Raw genomic sequence first — 9,609 nt, 5'->3', positions numbered from 1 at the left:
TCGCCAAATAATTGATGCTTTTGAATTATGGTTCTGGAGGAGACTCTTGAGAGTCCCATTGACTGCAAGAAGACCAAACCTATCCATTCTTAAGGAAATCAGCCCTGAGTGCTCACTGGAAGGACAGATCCTGAATTGGAGCTGAGACTCCATTACTTTGGCCACCTCGTGAGAAGAGAAGACTCCCTGGAAAAGACCCTGATGTTGGGAAAGATTGAGGGCACAAGGAGAAGGAGACAACAGAGGACAAGATGGTTGGACAGTGTTTTCGAAGCTACCAGCTCGAGTTTGACCAAACTGCGGGAGGCAGTGGAAGACAGCAGTGCCTAGCGTGCTCTGGTCCATGGGGTCACGAAGAGTCGGACATGACTAAACGACTAAACAACAACATAATTTCATGACCTACCTTTCATGGAAAAGAGGAGACTGAGAGGGATAATGATAGCCATCTTCAGGTATCCCAAGGGCAGCCACATGGAAGAGGAGACAAGCTTGTTTTCTCCTGCTCTGGAAGGTAGGATTCGAACTAATGGCTTTGAGTTACAAGAAAGGAGATTCTGACTAAACATATGGAAAAACCTTCTGACATTAAGAACCATTTGCCTGTGGAACAGTCTCCCTCGGGAGGTTGTGGACACTCCTTCCTTGAAGGTTTTTAAGCAGAGGTTGAATTGCCATCTGTCATGGATGCTTTAGTTGAGATTCCTGCATTGTAGGGGGTTGGACCAGATGACCCCTGGGGGTCCCTACCAATGCTATGATTTTGTGATTCTATGACTCTACTTGTGGTCTTCTCAGAAGTTTTTGATCAGCCATTGTATGAAACAGATGCTGGACCAGATGGACCTTTGGCCTGATCTGACAGGTGTCTTCCTTATGCTCCAAGGAAGCATAAATCTATAGCTCAGAGTTGGAGGACTTGTCGTCCTGCAAATGTCACTGGACTACCACTCCCATCATCCGTGGCCATTGACCATGCTTACTGGGGCAGATGGGAGCTGGAGTCCAAGAACATCTGGAGGGCTATCCTCACAGTAAGATGACCTGATATAGGATTACCATTATGGACAAGGGGCTATAGATCTGGCCAGCATCCCAGTCACCAAGGACTAGAGTGGCTGTATTGACAGCCAAACCCCAGCAGATGGCAGAATAACGCAAAGGAATGACTTCTTTTTCCAGCAAGTGCTCTTCTAAACCTTAAAGCAAAAGGAGATTGCCTTGGCACAGTGATGGGGAGAGTGTGACCTCCAAGAAATCTCACCATCCCTGATCATTGGCCATGCTGGCTCGGGTTGATGAGAGTTGAAGTTCTATGAAATGTGAAGAGCCAGAGATTTCCCCACCTCTTTCTTTCTTTCTTTCTTTCTTTCTTTCTTTCTTTCTTTCTTTCTTTCTTTCTTTCTTTCTTTCTTTCTTTCTTTCTTTCTTTCTTTCTTTCTTCCTCCCTCCCTCCCTCCCTCCCTCCCTCCCTCCCTCCCTCCCTCCCTTCCTTCCTTCCTTCCTTCCTTCCTTCCTTCCTTTTGACTTGTAAACTGCCCTTCATCCATAGATCTCAGGGCACTTCACAACATAAAATTATAATATAATAAAAATCAACATACATAATAAAAACAAAAACAAAGACAAACCAATAATTACCCCAGCCACCCACCCTTCCCACAACACATGTCAAAGGTGATCAGGTATCCGTCAGCCCAGGGCCTGGTTGAAGAGAAAGGTTTTCGCCTGGCTGGCACCTAAAGGCATATAATGAAGGCACCAGGTGAGACTCGGGGGGGGGGGCATTCCACAAATGGGAAACCACTGTGGATCAGGCCCTTTCTTGTGTTGCCACCCTCCAGATGTCTTGTGGAGGAGGCACATGAAGAAGAGCCTCAGATTATTATCTCAGGGTCCAGGTAAGTTCATATGGAGGGAGGCAGTTCTTCAGCCATTTAAGGCTTTATTGGTCAAAACCAGCACTTTGAATTGGGCCCAGAAACTAATTGGCAGCAAGTGCTGCCGGGCCAGGATTGGTGCAAACTGTCTTGCCCTGATGAGCCACCTGGCCGCCGAATTCTGCGCTAGCAGAGGTTTCCAAATCATCTTCAGAGGCAGCCCTACATGGCACTAATCTAGCCTAAAGGTTACCAGAGCATTAACAACAGTAGTTAGGTTCTTTAACAGAAGTAGCCATGAACAACCAGAAGTAGCTATGCTGGAATAGGCCTGAATTTCAGTACAAGGCAGAGTGTTGGAGGTGGGAAACAGTGGAACAGCCGAAGCAGATGGAGTCAACGGAGGAAGGTAGGTGGGGAACCCCTTTAGAAGCAGACAGGTTGGATCTCTGACAAGACCAATCTGCCCCTCTGCTGGAAGCCTGTTGGGGAGGAGGAGAGAGAGAGAGTCAGAAAGCAGAAAGGAGAAGAAAGAGTGTATGGAGGAAGATGCAGAGAGAAAAGGGGGAGAAGCTTCCTCCCTCCTGTTTTGAACTGCTGTCCCTGCTTCTCTGTCCATCCCAGTTGTTAGCATTGGCCACTTCCTCCTGGTCCAGCGGAAGCAACTCTGGTTCGCTTCCCAGCTTCCCACCCAGGAGGAGCTTATTGCTGCCTCTCACCTTATTGTCAACCCCATTGTCACCTTACTGGCAACTCCTTGTTGTTGTGTCTCAAGCCTACCAGGGAGAATTGCAAGCAATTCCCAGAATTCTCTTCTTGGGGTCTGCTGCTCAAGGAGAAAGCTTGGAGCAGGGAGGTAAGGCAATCGGGCTTGACTGAGCAGCTGAATGAATCGTGGACTCGCTTCCTCCATCAGGGAAGCCTGCTCCGCCCCTTGCGGATCACGGGGAATTAATTTTCTTCCATGCCTGCCATGAGGGAGCAAGCAACAGCTGTTCTTGAACTGTATTTCCAATGTGAAATCTCTTAATGCACCAGAGAGAAAAAATCCCGCTGGCTCCATTTCAGTTGCTGGAATGGGAGCAAGCGGCTGCTCCAAGGCAGTCTATTTGGTGCGGTCCGTTCTGGAGCAGAACAAAAATTTAGCTGCATCTACCAGTTGAAAGATGGTAGAGGTGTCTCTTTTCTTCCTAGGATGGGGACACATGCATGTCAAATATGGTAGATTGCTTTATGCCTGGTTAGATTATTGCTTCACTTGCTCAACCTTTATTTGGGAACTGATCAGTGCCTGACTGACAGCTTGTTCAGCATCATTTTTTTTTAAAGCCTTCTTCCAAACTACATTTTAATATTTTAATGTTTCAATATTGTAATGTATTTTAATCTTGTTTTTAAGTTGTATTCATTCAACTTGTTTTTATTATTGCTTGTTAGCCGCCCTGAGCCCAGCCTTGGCTGGGGAGGGTGGGGTATAAATAAAAATTATTATTATTATTATTATTATTATTATTATTATTATTATTATTACTGCTACTACTACTACTACTACTACTACTACATCTTCCCAGCTTCAGAAGTCATCATTGTGGCACCTGTGAAGGATCATGTACCCACAAATGCCTTCTCTGGCATGAACAGGGTTTCCTCCTTCTGCTCTGCTGAAGTTTGGCTTGAAAGAAACATTCTGTTGTAACCGACAGAAAAGGCTGTGGTCTTTTTCTTGGTTGCAGGGTGTGTGTGGTGCCCACAACAGCTTCCTCAGTTTGCAAATGCTGGTGATGTTTGCCTAGCTTATTTTGCTTTTATGTAGCCAGCATGATGGCTCCAGAGCATCACAAAATCATTTTCTAACCAATGAGAACTGGTCATGCAATATTGTCACAAAGCCAATTCAGAGTGAAGGGAGTGCTCTCCCTCTGAGCCATCATTGCACCATGTACTATGTCAAAGAAGCCAATTCAAAATCAGGGCCGCACCCACAAAGAGAATAGCTTGTCCTCACAACACTGTATAGTCAATCAGGTTTTAGCTGCTTAGTGATAGCGCAGATCCAATTCAGAGTGAGGGCAAAAAAGTAGGCGTGCTCACTCTGAACACACAAGCTGCATCACCACTGTTCTCAACTTTTAAAAAGTGGCTGAAAGGGGGCACTTTGTATTGGACACTAAGGTGCTCATCAAATGTACTATTGGTAACTGTCGCTTTGAGATCCGGCTATATATTCGATGGGGCAAGGCAAGAATTGTTATTTCCCCTTTATGTTTATCTTGTGCTGAATCGGAACCTGCCAACTCAGTCCCATTTGCACCAGGCTTCTGCCTGAAGAGAGAACAGAGTAAGCCTGATTAGGGATAATCCACCTAGAGCTTAGTGAAAGTGTCTCATGCCGTTTGATCTAAGCTCATTCCGTGTAGCTCGGCACCTTCCTGACAATACAAAAAGCAGGGCTTGTTTTGGTTTGTTTGTTTTTTACCAGTGCTTCAAGAGACTCTCAGAGGGCCCAAACAAAGCAAGGGCTTAAAAAGAGTTTTGCTGCATTGTTGAATATAACACAGTGTTGACATGGCACAACTTGAGCACCATTTAGCGGCGAGTAAAGAACGGCAAAAACAAAGTGCTCCTCCCTGCTCCTTGCCAGGGTTTTGGGGGTTTCTTTACCAGCTATTTCTGTCCCATATACGGTAAATCTCATTATTCCATGAGCTTGATAGCAGGAGCTAGGCTTGAAGATGCTTCAAATGAAAATTTGGGGAAGCTACTCAGAATGGGGTTAGGGAGAACACTCAGGGGGTTTGGGTGGGTTTCCAGGAGCAGAACAGCAGGCCCAACACTTAGTTTGTTTCTAGAAAATGGGAGCCAGTATGGTGTAGTGTTTAAGAGCAGTGGACTCGTAATCTGGTGAACCGGGTTCGCTTCCCTGCTCCTCCATATGCAGCTGCTGGGTGACCTTGGGCTGGTCACACTTCTTTGAAGTCTCTCAGCCTCACTCACCTCACAGAGTGTTTGTTGTGCGGGAGGTAGGGAAAGGAGATTGTTAGCCGCTTTGAGACTCCTTAAGGGGAGTGATAAAGCGGGATATCAAATCCAAACTCTTCTTCTTCTTCTTTCTTCTGCCTTTCAGCACAAAGGCGCCAAAAGTAAAAATACAAAGAAAATGAAAACAGACATTGAATAGCTTTGATAATAAAGAACAATTACAGCTTCTGCTGAGCCCAATGTCCAGTGAAACAAATGTGGTTTTTTTAATTGTTTGCCAAAATACCTCATTCATTTGTTCATTCATTCACTTGCTTGCAGCATTTATGCCCTTCCTTTAGCCAAAAAGGCTCTCAGAGCAGCTTGCAAAAATTAGCTCTGAGACAATTCTCTGCCCTCAGGGTAACAATATAAAATGCAATGACTCAGGAGGAAAAAAGAACGGGAGAAAAGAGAGGGGAAAGAAAGCTCAATTACAAGTTCTTTAAGTTACTGTTATTAAAGTTACAGCTGACACCAGTGCTGGTTCTGTCTGCCTTGCCTTTGATAAAGAGTAGTTCCTCTTCTGATGCGGGGGTGTTGTGGGTTAAACCACAGAGCCTAGGGCTTGCCGATCAGAAGGTCAGCAATTCGAATCCCTGTGAAGGGGTGAGCTCCTGTTGCCCGGTCCCTGCTCCTGCCCACCTAGCAGTTTGAAAGCACATCAAAGTGCAAGTGGATAAATAGGTACCGCTCTGGCAGGAAGGTAAACGGTGTTTCCGTGCACTGCTCTGGTTTGCTAGAAGTGGCTTGGTCATGCTGGCCACATGACCCGGAAGCTGTCTGCGGACAAAGGCCAGCTCCCTCGGCCAATAAAGCAAGATGAGCGCCACAACCCCAGAGTCGGTCACACCTGGACCTAATGGTCAGGGGTCCCTTTACCTTTACCTAGTTCCTCTTCTGAAGGACTCTTTCATACCCCCAAATATCCAGGAGCAGAACTGGTTGCAGTCTCCAGGCCAGATGGGCAGGGTTGGGTCTGCCACATAGTTCTTCACTTGGCGAACTAACTTGATGGCAGTTGGACAGCATCCTTGAGAGAGCATTTTGCTATCCCCCTATTTAGGCCATGGGTGGAAAAGGGATCCTTGAGCTGTTGGTTCAAAAAAATGCAGCCTAGAAAGGAGAATTCCTAGATGGCAAGATCCAAGTTTGGGTCAAGCACTTTTCAATGAGAGAACCCTAGTGGTTCACAAAATATGCAGCAATGTAAAGCATTTTAAATATAGGCTGTTAGATCTTTAAAATTTGCCCTTCTCCGTGAGTTCCAAAATTTCCCTCTTGCCTCAGCATAGGAAAAGACCACCCATTTGATAAGTTAAAAATGGTTTACTTACAAATTGTCCAAAGGTCAAATTAATGTGCTTCAGAAAACTTGCACAGGCGGTAGAACTTAGCTTAGTTACAAAGTGGTGAACATTCCTAGATTATTGGTATAGGAACTCAAGAGTGGCTAGTGAGAGCCATGCGCTCTGAGCTGGAGCAACCAGCTCAAACCTCTTCACACCCTGTGTTTTTCATGTAGGCTGGGGGAGGGGACATTGAGCTTGATTTCCTCCCAAGGTAAGGGGAAGTGACATAGCTAAGGCTGGCAGGACAGCATTCTCTATGATTTTAACCCCTTTTGTGCATTAATTAGACTTAAACATGTTGGTTATATGAGGCTAATTAGCACACATGAGCCTCCAATCAATTGGCAGGGCAGGTTGACACAGAGGAAGACCGCAAATGTTTATCTAAGTGCATAGGTTGGATCTTATCCATGGGTAGGCAAACTAAGGCCCGGGGGCTGGATCCGGCCAATCACCTTCTAAATCTGGCCTGTGGACGGTCCAGGAATCAGCGTGTTTTTACATGAGTAGAATGTGTCCTTTTATTTAAAATGCATCTCTGGGTTATTTGTGGGGCATAGGAATTCATTCATTTGTTTATTTTTTCAAATTATAGTCCAGCCCCCCACAAGGTCTGAGGGACAGTGGACCGGCCCCCTGCTGAAAAAGTTCGCTGACTTCTGATCTTATGGGTATCATTGGACCCCAAGATTGACACTGGAAATGATCCTAGGTCATATTGTAACATAGTGCATAGTCAAACTATCAAAAGGGCTCCTGTAGGAGGCAATGATGGCTATCAACATGAATGGCTTTAAAAGAGGATTAGATGAATTCATGGAAAGGGCTCTCAATGGCTACTATTCATTATGGTTATGTTCTTCCTCAACTGCTGGTTTCAACATGCTTCTTCTAATCAGTGCTTTTTTCCCTGGGGGTACTCGGGGATATTCCCTGGGGTACTCAGAGGTACTCTGTGGTACTCGGGGATATTCCCCCCCCCCAGAAGAAAAGCACTGGTTAAAAGTCTGACACTAACTGTAACAATTTTCTTTTTTCTAGAAATGTCTCCAAAGTCTTGTCTAACGGAGGCCAGTTTTAAAAGACGGGGCTCTTACCGTGCGTGGATTTGATTGAAATTACAGGTTTTTAGCATTACAAATTTTGGGCAATTCCATCGCAAAGCTTTTCTTTTTTTCTTTTGCAGGCGTTATTGCACAGATCAGTATGTAATCCTTGCTGGGTGCAAATTCATAACCAGGGCGCCCCCACCTCCCACCCCCCTCTCTCTTTTTTTCTAAATCCTGCAATTGGAAATTGCATTCCCATCATATTATCACTCAGCACATAATCTCCCCCAAAGCTCCACAGCTGACATGCCCAGACCGCAGGATTTGGCCTCCAACTACGATTTTCATTTGCTAGATCCAAAAGAGATGAAATGCTGAGATTCAGGTCACTGCAGCAGCTTGAGCCAAATGATCCGTAGCCTTGCTCCTGTTTTGAGGCAGTGCATGTGGGGAGCAAGCTGGGAGCCTGCTGGGTCAGCCAAGGCAAAGCTCTACCCCCACTCCCTGCAATGAGGGAAGCAGCAAGCAGAAGCAATGCTTCGCTCCAGCCACAGAACCCAAGAAACTGCTTTCTCAGTATTGCCTACACAGATTGGCAGCGAGAATCCAGGGTTCTAGGCAGCCCTATTGGAGATGTCCAGGATTGGACTGGGGACCTTTTTCATGCAAAGCAGATGCTCTCTCACTAAGCTATGGATCTCCCAATAAACACAGGAAGCTGTCTTATATTGAATCAGACCTGGAGATGTCTTATATGGAGATGTGAGAAGGCAGCTGTTTCAATTGTAACCTGTATTTGTCATATTCCGTGCTGTTTCTGTTCTGCTGCAGTCCAGATTCTGCCAAATACAGTGGTACCTCGGGTTACAGACGCTTCAGGTTACAGATGCTTCAGGTTACAGACTCCACTAACCCAGAAATACTACCTCGGGTTAAGAACTTTGCTTCAGGATGAGAACAGAAATTGTGCGGTGGTGGTGTCGTGGGAGGCCCCATTAGCTAAAGCGGTACCTCAGGTTAAGAACAGTTTCAGGTTAAGAACGGACCTCCAGAACGAATTAAGTTCTTAACCAGAGGTACCACTGTACTATATGATTTGGCTCACAGGGTGCTATTTAGCTTAGGTTTCTCGTGTGACTTACATAACTTACATTCCATTCAATGTAAAGGAACTATCAAAACAATGGGAGGGGGAAATAATGAATTAAGCATCATTTGCAGACTTAAAAAACCCACAAAAATCTGAACAAATACCAATCCTATTCACTTGACTGATTTCCATTCGTGGTAACAAACACACGAACTGAAGCGATTTTTGCTTCGTTCCCCATTTTCAACAGAATTATCTGACATCTCTACTCAGACTATTGGTTGATTGCCTAGTCAGACTGGATGATACCCTCAAAGCAGCCAAATCTAAACAATGACAATCACTGGATGAAGTGAAATAACCAAAATTCATGCAGCTAATATGGCTAACTCAGTAGGGCAGAGAGTTATAAAAGCCTTCAAGTTAATTTTGTTTCTTTCTCAATGACCCCACAGGCACTAGCCAATACGTCCCTGTGGGAATTGCCTGAAAACATTGTCCATTGAATTGCAGAGTCAACAATGACTCAGCAGTAGTTATCCTCCCGACAATACAAATTGTATCCAAAGGCTCTGTCTGTGCAGTACCTGGATAGTTATTATGTTGAAAGCTGATAACTTTCTTACTTAAACAGGAAGTACGCACTTGTGTAACTGTTATACAGTCATAGACGTGTGTTACTAACCAACTGGGCTTAGATGGTAAAATCTGCCTGTGTTTATTTTTATTTTATTTTATTTTATTTGCAAGATGCTGAGGTCCTCCTAGATTATGAGAACCTTGACTGCAACCTGCTCAGTCTATGTAAATCTGACACTGGTGCTTAATAGGGTTATAGCATTGTGTGCAACCCATAAAACGTGCATTTTTTATCACATTTCCTTGAAACCAAACTGCATCACAATTTTCAGTGCATTCTGACTGAGAGCCGGGTTCCTGGACCAGCAAGCAGATGCCAGTAGCACTGGGGAAACTGCTTTTCCCATAGCCTCTGGGGCCTGCATGGCAGCCATAGCAGTGTGTTAGCTCCTAGATGGAGGAGGGTGGAAAGAGGAAGACAGCAGGGAAAGAATATTCCCTTTGTTCCACCTTCACTGGTGGAGTAACAGCAAGCAAAGCACAGAAGCCAGCTTGAATTCTCCTCTGGCTTCTATCAGGCCTGAATGCTTGGGTGCCATGGGCTCGCTTTGCGTTAGAGTGCAGTGAATTGCTGAGATTTG

Source organism: Podarcis melisellensis (assembly GCF_964234715.1).
Source record: "Podarcis melisellensis genome assembly, chromosome: 8".
NCBI classification, from domain to species: domain Eukaryota; kingdom Metazoa; phylum Chordata; class Lepidosauria; order Squamata; family Lacertidae; genus Podarcis; species Podarcis melisellensis.
The sequence above is the reverse complement of the archived record's forward strand: the minus strand, read 5'-3'. Positions refer to the sequence as shown.